Source organism: Convolutriloba macropyga, chromosome 4, assembly GCF_964194025.1.
Source record: "Convolutriloba macropyga chromosome 4, txConMacr16.3, whole genome shotgun sequence".
NCBI classification, from domain to species: Eukaryota; Metazoa; Xenacoelomorpha; order Acoela; family Convolutidae; genus Convolutriloba; species Convolutriloba macropyga.
Window position 1 is genome coordinate 70,646,183 of NC_134471.1, and position 8,279 is coordinate 70,654,461.

Below are 8,279 nucleotides of genomic sequence, written 5' to 3' on the forward strand. Positions count from 1 at the left end.
AGATAAATTGATTCATATCATACTTATTTCTAAATAAATTGATTCTGTTAAGAAGGAAAAATAAATGTGCCAGCTAACTTTTCCTCAAAATTATAGCCAGCCGGTTGACGCTTTAGTTGATACTTGATTGTCTTGATCGTCCTGGTTTCGTGAATTCATAATTTAGGGCTTCACATGGTGGTTGCAAGAAATCTTATGGAAACTAGGCTTGGCCGTACTTTATGCTTGGAAGCAGCAATTTTTCACAATTAAACAAAAATCAATAGCTCATTAACCAGAAACATTTTTCTACCAGGTTCTAAATGCTCCAATTAGCGATCCATTAAGAAAGATTTGTCAAATTTCTATTTTTTTTGCCAATCCAAAAATATTGCAGCCTGCTGATGCATTAGGTTCTTGAGATCAATTTCAACATAAAAGAAAAACTGCATCAATTTATTATCATGAGTCAAATAAACATATGTTTTTTTTGTGATTTCATGTGGATTTAAACCGTTTGTTTCAAAAATTTTATAATAGATATCGAAAAATAAATATAATAGATATCGAAAAAATCTTTAGACCACATACAAAATCAACAAATAAAACGATTGTTTCTCTTTTGTCTAACAAAATTTGAGAATTGAGTCCTAGCCGGAGGACTTTCGTTTTGCGTAAAGTTTCTCTAAACAGGTTTTCAATTTAATAACACCAAATCTTGTTTTTTGTCAACTTTCTTAAGGAACCAAAACAGAGTGATCTATCTCAAGCAAAACGATAAAAGATTGACTCTCAATAATGATAAAAGATTTATCCCATTTTTGGAGCACAGAATTGTTCATCTTTTACTTAGACTAGTTCATTTTTGTATCAGCACATAAAGTTGTTCTCTGAGTTTTATACGCTTCCGTTTTCGGACTTTTCTCAGCTCTCCTGTTACAGGTATAACTATGCACAAGCTGAGAGGTTGGACAAAAACTTTTTCTCAGTTTTTGAGAAAAGTTCGGCAAAATGTCTGAAACGGGAAGAGAGTAAAGAGATGCTGTGTGCTGATCATCCAGAAAAATAATTTGTTGTTTGTTTTGACTTTTAAAAAAATCTTTGATGGTTTTGAAGCGAAGCACTGCTTGTACAATATCTCAGAGAGTTGACTGTTGTCGGAGTCAAATCACAAAGAAAAAGACCACAGAGAACTGAAGTTGCTGTCGTGTATAAATAATTTAGTTGAGATCATATTTCGCACTTTTGAATGAGTGTGTTTTGTTTGCAATTCGTCGTAGGTTGATCTGAAAAAACGTTATGAGTGTTCTGTAGCTTAATATCGATTCCTAGTTGGCTTTGACAGGAACGATTGTGCTCTAATTATACTGTGTTTATACCCTTAGTTATTGCAGTGGTAGCTATTCTGACCAGATTATTCAATCTAAGGATTTTTTTGCAAGATTCATTAAAAATAAGTGAATAATGTTCATCTGATAGGTAATATCTGTATCAACTCAAAATCAGCTACTTCAGTGTTCTTCCTCGAAATCAGTGTTCTTTATATTTTTTGACACTAATCGGTAGAGAGATCGATATCGTTGAACATAAAGTAAATTTTGTCAAAACCGGGTCAAAAAATTCCAAAGATGAACCAATCATGGATGAGATGAGACTTTCCAGGCCCACCTGGTCAGACCAATTATATAAAAACTGTACCCAATAAAGAAGCAACCCAAACAATTGTCTCTTCACAAGTCTCAGCTACAGAAACATTTACGAAACAGCAATCTCAAGATTATATTCTTTCAAAACATAGGGAGAAAAAACTACTAAAGATTCACTACACGTCTGTCCAAAATATTTACAATATTGACGTTCCTCAAAAAAAAATTTATTAATGTTCTAAATCGGTGTCATCTGTCATATTTTACTTGAAACGCAAACATAAAAAATGCCGGGTCAAAATAAAAGTTTAAGTTAAATAAACATAGAACACATTCAAATAACCGTTCCGTCACAACAATTGGTGAAAAAGTGCAACAAAACTTAGAAAAAAAACCAAAATTAGGAGCAAACTCAAAAATGAGCAAACGAGTAGTAAAGTATGGGAATGCAGCCGTTTTAGATGTTTTTTAATCAAATCACTCTGTAATACAACGCTGCTTGCAGAGAAAAACTTTAAAATAATGTGAAAAACTACAATCACCAATACAAATTTACAAATATTAAATATTTTAGAAAAATTTAATGTTCATATCCCATAAGCGTCAATCTTGTTTTCTGAGGCTTACTTGTGGCAATACCAGTAGTTGATGCAATCCGAATCAACATCACTGTTTGTTAATAGCCAAAGCATTCGGACAACCGAGATTGACAGATTTTCCCGTATCTATACAAGTTTGGTGATAAAAATTTTGCACCGCTTGTGTCCTCTTGAAAATACTCTGATGCAATGTTGATTCATGATGAAATCTAACTGAGAATTTATCAGCTTCCTAGTATTCCAAATGATGCCGTGCACAATTTTTTGAATTTGTGTTGCCTAAAACGTCGGTTGGTAGTCTCTCTGTCAAAGTACATTCCCGTCCGTAAAAACACTCGCAACAATTTTTAAAATTTGTCCCTCAAAGTTTTAAACTTTTAGTAAATTTAGACATAATCTTTGTTCCAGATTGTTTTTCTAAGAAACGATTAACCGTCCAGTGTTTGCACAAGAAATGACCAAAGAGATATGAGCTCGAAAACTAAGCTCACATGTAACAAAAACTAGGCCCTCTATTTGTTGTTTTTACCGTTCTAGCAGAATTGCGTAAGTTTGCGTGTAAACGGACTACATACAATGGTTATAGAAAAAGTCCAGAATAGAGAAACCGTATCGATTAACTGCTCCGTGGGGAAAAATTTAGTCAATTTCTTTTGGTTGATTTTTTGATCTCAAATTTTACATGCAACCAGGAAGCAATTTTTCGTTCATTAACCTAGAGAAAACTTTGGCGAAATACTACTGTAAAAACTGAAATTGTTTGAAAGTCAGGGGAAAGTCTATCAAATTTGTTCATTTGTCTAAATCAGTACTGAAATTTTTGAAAGTCTCTGCATGAAAAAGGATCCAATTTTTTTTGTAATTCTCCTTTTTTGAATCAAAGAATCCAATTTTTTTGTTTTTTTCCTTTATAATTCAGGTTGTCAAATATCTGAGTTGTCTAAAATCTGGAACAAAATAAATCTTAAAATAAATTTCAAAGTTTCATTTTTAAGTAATTGGAAGAGTTCACTTTTCATTTGTGAATTGTATCGTTTTCTATAAAAGGAAATCGTACTTGGAGATTCGACCATTGTCAAAAAATTTAAAGAGTAGTTTTTCAAACTCATTTATAGGTTTTTTGTAAGTACCTGACGAAAAATCCGGATTTTTGACGTTTTTGGGAGATTTATCTATATCTGTTAGCAAATTTGTTCATAAAGTGAAAAAAGTTGTTTGCTTTGTTGACGTATGTATCACCGTTTATATCCATTTGGCGATTAATACTTCTTTTTTTCAAAGAACTAATTGCTCTTTCTGCTGCAATATTTTTTGTTTGTCATCTTGTGTAGTAGATTTCGATATTTTTCCTCCAGAATTCAAAACCTTGATCAACTCAAACTCTATCGTGTTTAATTTTTTTTCTCAACATTTTTGTAAAGGCATATACAGAACCAGAAGAATACTTTGTCTTCATTGGTTGAAGAAAAGGACCAAACGATAAAAGACATCAACATATACATTTATTTTTTTCATTTTTAGTTTTTAATTCAGATAACTTGCACATAAAAGTCAAAGTTGGACACCAATTCTCATTGATAGGTATCAAAATTCTTTGGTCTTTGCTTTTGACATAATTGTTTGTAAATTTCTGTGCACTTAAACCTTTCAAGTAAAAATTTATATACTAGACATAAAAAAAAATTCTTCTCTTTAAAGCTTATACAAAACTAACAAGTGCAACGTTTCTTTATCTTTTGACCCACAAAATTGGACAAATGATTCATTGTCGGAGGAATTTTTTTAGCGTAAACCTTTCTTTAAACAAGTTCTCAATTTATTGACACCAAATGATTTTTTTTGTCAATTTTGCTAAGAAATCAAAACAGGGTGATCTATTTCAAGCGAAACAGACAATGGTTGACGGTCTCAGTATTGAAACAAGACTAATCCCATTTTTCGAGCTAAGAACTTTTCATTTTTACTTAGACTAATTTTTTTTTTGTATAAGCAGATGAACTTGTTCTAAAAGTGTTATGTCTTTTTGTTTTCGGACATCTGTCAGCTCTCCTTGTAAAAATATTACTTTGCACACGGTCAGAGGTTGGATAAAGCCTTTGAGTCCGTTCTTGAGGAAAATTATGGCAAAATGTCTGGAACGGGATCAGAGTAGAGAGATGATGTGGTGCTAATCAACCAGAAAAAATTGGTTGCGTGCTTTGCGTTTTAAAAAAAATCATTGATGATTTTGAAACGTTGCTTCAACAATATCTTAGAGAGTCAACTGTTTGCGGAGGCAAGTCAACAATTAGTGGACCACAGGGAAGTGAAGCTGCTGTCGTGTAGAAATCTTTCAGTTGAGATCTTAATTCGCACTGTTGGCTGAGTGAGTTTTGTTTGTAAGACGTCTTAGGTTGATTTAAAAAAACGTTATGAGTGTTCTGTAGCTCAATATTGCTGCCAAAATGGCTTTGATGGGTAGGATTCTGCTCTAACTATACTGTATTTGAACATTTAGTTATTCCTGTGGTAGCTATTCTGACCAAATTCTTCAACATAAGGAATTTTTTTCAAAGAGTCATCAAAATTAAGTCAATATTGTTCCTTTGTTATATAAAATCTGTATCAACTCAATATCAACGGCTGAAAGGAAATAAATATTGTTTTTTATTAACTAATCGGTAGAGCGTTTGATATTGTTGAACAAAATAGTGAATTTTGTCAAAACCGGGTCAAAAAATTCCAAAAAGGAACCAATCATGGATGAGATGAGACTTCCCAGACCCACTTGGTTCTACCAATTACATAAAAATTGTACCCAATAGAAATGAAAATCAAAGTGAAAGTAAAATTTAACTAGACATAAAACAAATCCAAATAACCGTTTCGCAACAACAATCGGTGAAAAAGAGCAACAAAACTTAGAAAAAAAACAAAATTAGGAGCAAACTCAAAAATGAGCAAACGAGTATTAAAGTATGGGAATGCAGCCATTTTAGATGTTTTTAATCGGCTCACTCTGTAATAAAACGCTGCTTGCAGAGAAAAACTATAATATAAAATAACTTGAAAAATTACAATCACAAATACGAATTTACAAATATTAAATACTATCGAAAAATTTAACGCCCATATCCCATAAGCGTCAATCTTGTTTTCTGAAGTTTACTTGTGTCGATACCGGTAGTTGATGCAATCCGAATCAACATCACTGTTTGTTAATAGCTAGAACATTCAGACAACCGAGATTGACAGATTTTCCCCATCCCTATACAAATTTGTTGATAAAAATTATGCACCTATTGGGTCCTCTTGAAAATACTCTGATGTAATGTTGATTCATAATGGAAACTAACCGAGAATTTATCAGCTTTCTACTATTCCAATTGATGCCGTGCACAATTTTTGTAATTTAATGAAATTTATTTATAAAATTTGTCCCTCAAAGTTTAAAACTTTTATTAAATTTAGACGTAATCTTTGTTCCAGATTGTTTTTCTAAGTAATGATCAACCGTCCAGTGTTTGCACAAGAAATGACCAAAGAGATTTGAGCTCGGAAACTAAGCTCACATGTAAAAAAAGCTAGGCCCTCTATTTGTTGTTTTCACCGTTCTAGCAGAATTGCCTAAACTTGCGTGTAAACGGACTACTTACGATGGTTATAGAAAAAGTCCAGAATAGAGAAAACGTATCAAACGTAACCCTCCGTGGGGAAAAATTTAGTCAATTCTCTTTGGTTGATTTTTTGATCTCAAAATTTACATGCATTCAGGAGTCAATTTTTCGTTCTTTAATCTAGAGAAACATTGGCGAATTACTACCGTAAAAACTGATATTGTTTGAAAGTCAGGGGAAAGAATGTCAATTTTGTTCATTTGTCCAAATCAGCTATCTGTCTAAGTCAATTTGTCTGAAAATGATCAACCCTCTCGGTCAGTGATTTTGGCATAATTGTTTGTAAGTTAAACCGGTTGTTCTTGTTTGTTCTCTTCAAAGATTCTGTGAAATCAATAAATGCAACTCTTGTATCTCTTTTGTCAAACAGAATGAGTCTGTGAGAAATTTCCTAATGCAAAATGATTTTGTTAAATGATTTGTTGATGGAGGACTAGTTTTAGCGTTAACTTGTCACTACACAAGTTATATGTTTATTGGAACTAAAACCCATTTATGTCTAATTTGTCCAAAATTGACGATGATAACCAAAAATTATGCTGCATAAAAATAATTTAAAGAATTTTTTTTGCAAATATATTGTTTTCTTATTTTTTATTTTCACAAAGTGTTTTTCCAAATTTAATACACACGCTAAATATAATCTTGATTGTGGAGTTTTTGGAGTTTGGAAGTTTTCTTCTTTTCTTTAGCTCTCAATTTTAATCTCAATTCTATATTTTGTTATATTTGAGATTTTTTTGGGTTGAATGCCTCCCCACCCTCAACCAGCCAATAAGATTCACAACGTGACGTTGGATAAAATAGTCACGAAGAGAAAATTTTCAACAAAATCCCCCAACCTTGAACAAAATTTCAAAACAATAAAAAGTTTTAACAAAAAGATAATATAGATAAAAATAGTCGCGAAGAAAAAACTTTCAACAAAATCTCCCAAAATTGAACAACATCCCAAAACAATTAAAAATTTTAACAAAAAAAGAGATTAAACTGAAGTTTTTTGTTCAAAACAGAGGAAACATAACTCAATGTTTTGCCAGAAGACTGAAGAATTTCTGTGATATTCTAATCATTTTCAAGACAAAAAGACTAAGAGTTTGCTTGACCACACTCACTGAAATCATCTTTTGATAAGAATCTGAAAACCAATGGGGTTTATAAAATTATTTGTAATGGACGCAGTTCCATCTACGTTGGCCAAACCAGCCGACATGTTACCAACCGCTAAATATTCGGAGGTTTAATAAAAGGATTCCCCTGTGGGACAACACCTCGTTGAATGTTATGGTACAGCGCATAAATTTGAATGGAATTTTCTGGATGCATGTCGAGGTGTTTAAAAACTAATAACAATAGAAGTGATCTACATCAAAAAGCTGAAACATCAATTAAATACGCTTGACGAGTACTGGGGGCGGGAATTGATCTTGAAATTTTAGCTCAAATAAAAAAAATGTTTTTTTTTAAATACAGAATGTATTCTGTTATATAATAGTTCCAAGTTTTGTCAATCCCGACAAGTGAAAAATAACAACAGATAGAAATGAAATAAAAAACTCCTTTCCAGAAATAGAAAACTAATTTTTCAAAAGTTCCGGAATAAAGATTGAATTGTTTTTAGTGTAATAAATGTAACAGAAAGGTTGTAAATGTGATTTTAACTGTAAATAATTTCAAATTTTTGTTACTTTAAGTATTTTGTTAGAATTGATACAAGTTCATTTTCTTTCTGAAAAATTTCATTTGATTGTTGAAATTGAGGATGAGAGCAATAATCGAAAACGTTTGTTTTTTTTAAATCAATTTAAATTTTAAATGACAATTCCTCTGCACCAATAAATTTAGTATTTCTTTAATTACTCTTAAATTTTAGATAACTCCCATTTCCCTGAAATGAAATCTGTAGGCCTTCTAGTAACAAGAGACATTAAGCGGTAGAAAATGACACAGAGAAGAAGTAATTGTCAATTAAAACTTCAATTGATTAAAAAATGAACGTTTTTGAACATTGCATTCATCGTCCGTGTAAAAAATTAAATGAATTAATTTACAAGGTATATAAATTTGTCTTTGACTCTAATTGTTGGAAATGAGTTAGACTTTCATCGAATATTTTTAAAATATTTACACTTATTACACTAAAATCAATTCAATTTTCAATTTTGAAAATCACGGTTATAATGCTTTCTATTCCTGAAAAAGGATATTTTTCTTTTCATTCCTATCTGTTGTTGTTTTTCTGGGGTCGGCAAAAAATCGAATTAACATGTACCAGAATAATTTTGAATTTCAAAAGTCAATTTTTTTGCATTTGAACTAAATTTTCAATGTCAATTCCCGACACCGTAACCGATTGCGCAGATTTAATTGCGGTTTCAGCTTTTTTGATGTTGATGACC

General features: G+C 31.5%; 1 protein-coding gene across 1 annotated transcript in view; it reads right to left on the reverse strand.

Annotated features, from left to right (window-relative positions):
- LOC142337872 (leucine zipper transcription factor-like protein 1) overlaps positions 1-8,279 on the reverse strand; it is a 458,027-nt gene that overhangs the window by 346,804 nt on the left and 102,944 nt on the right. The window lies entirely within an intron of this gene.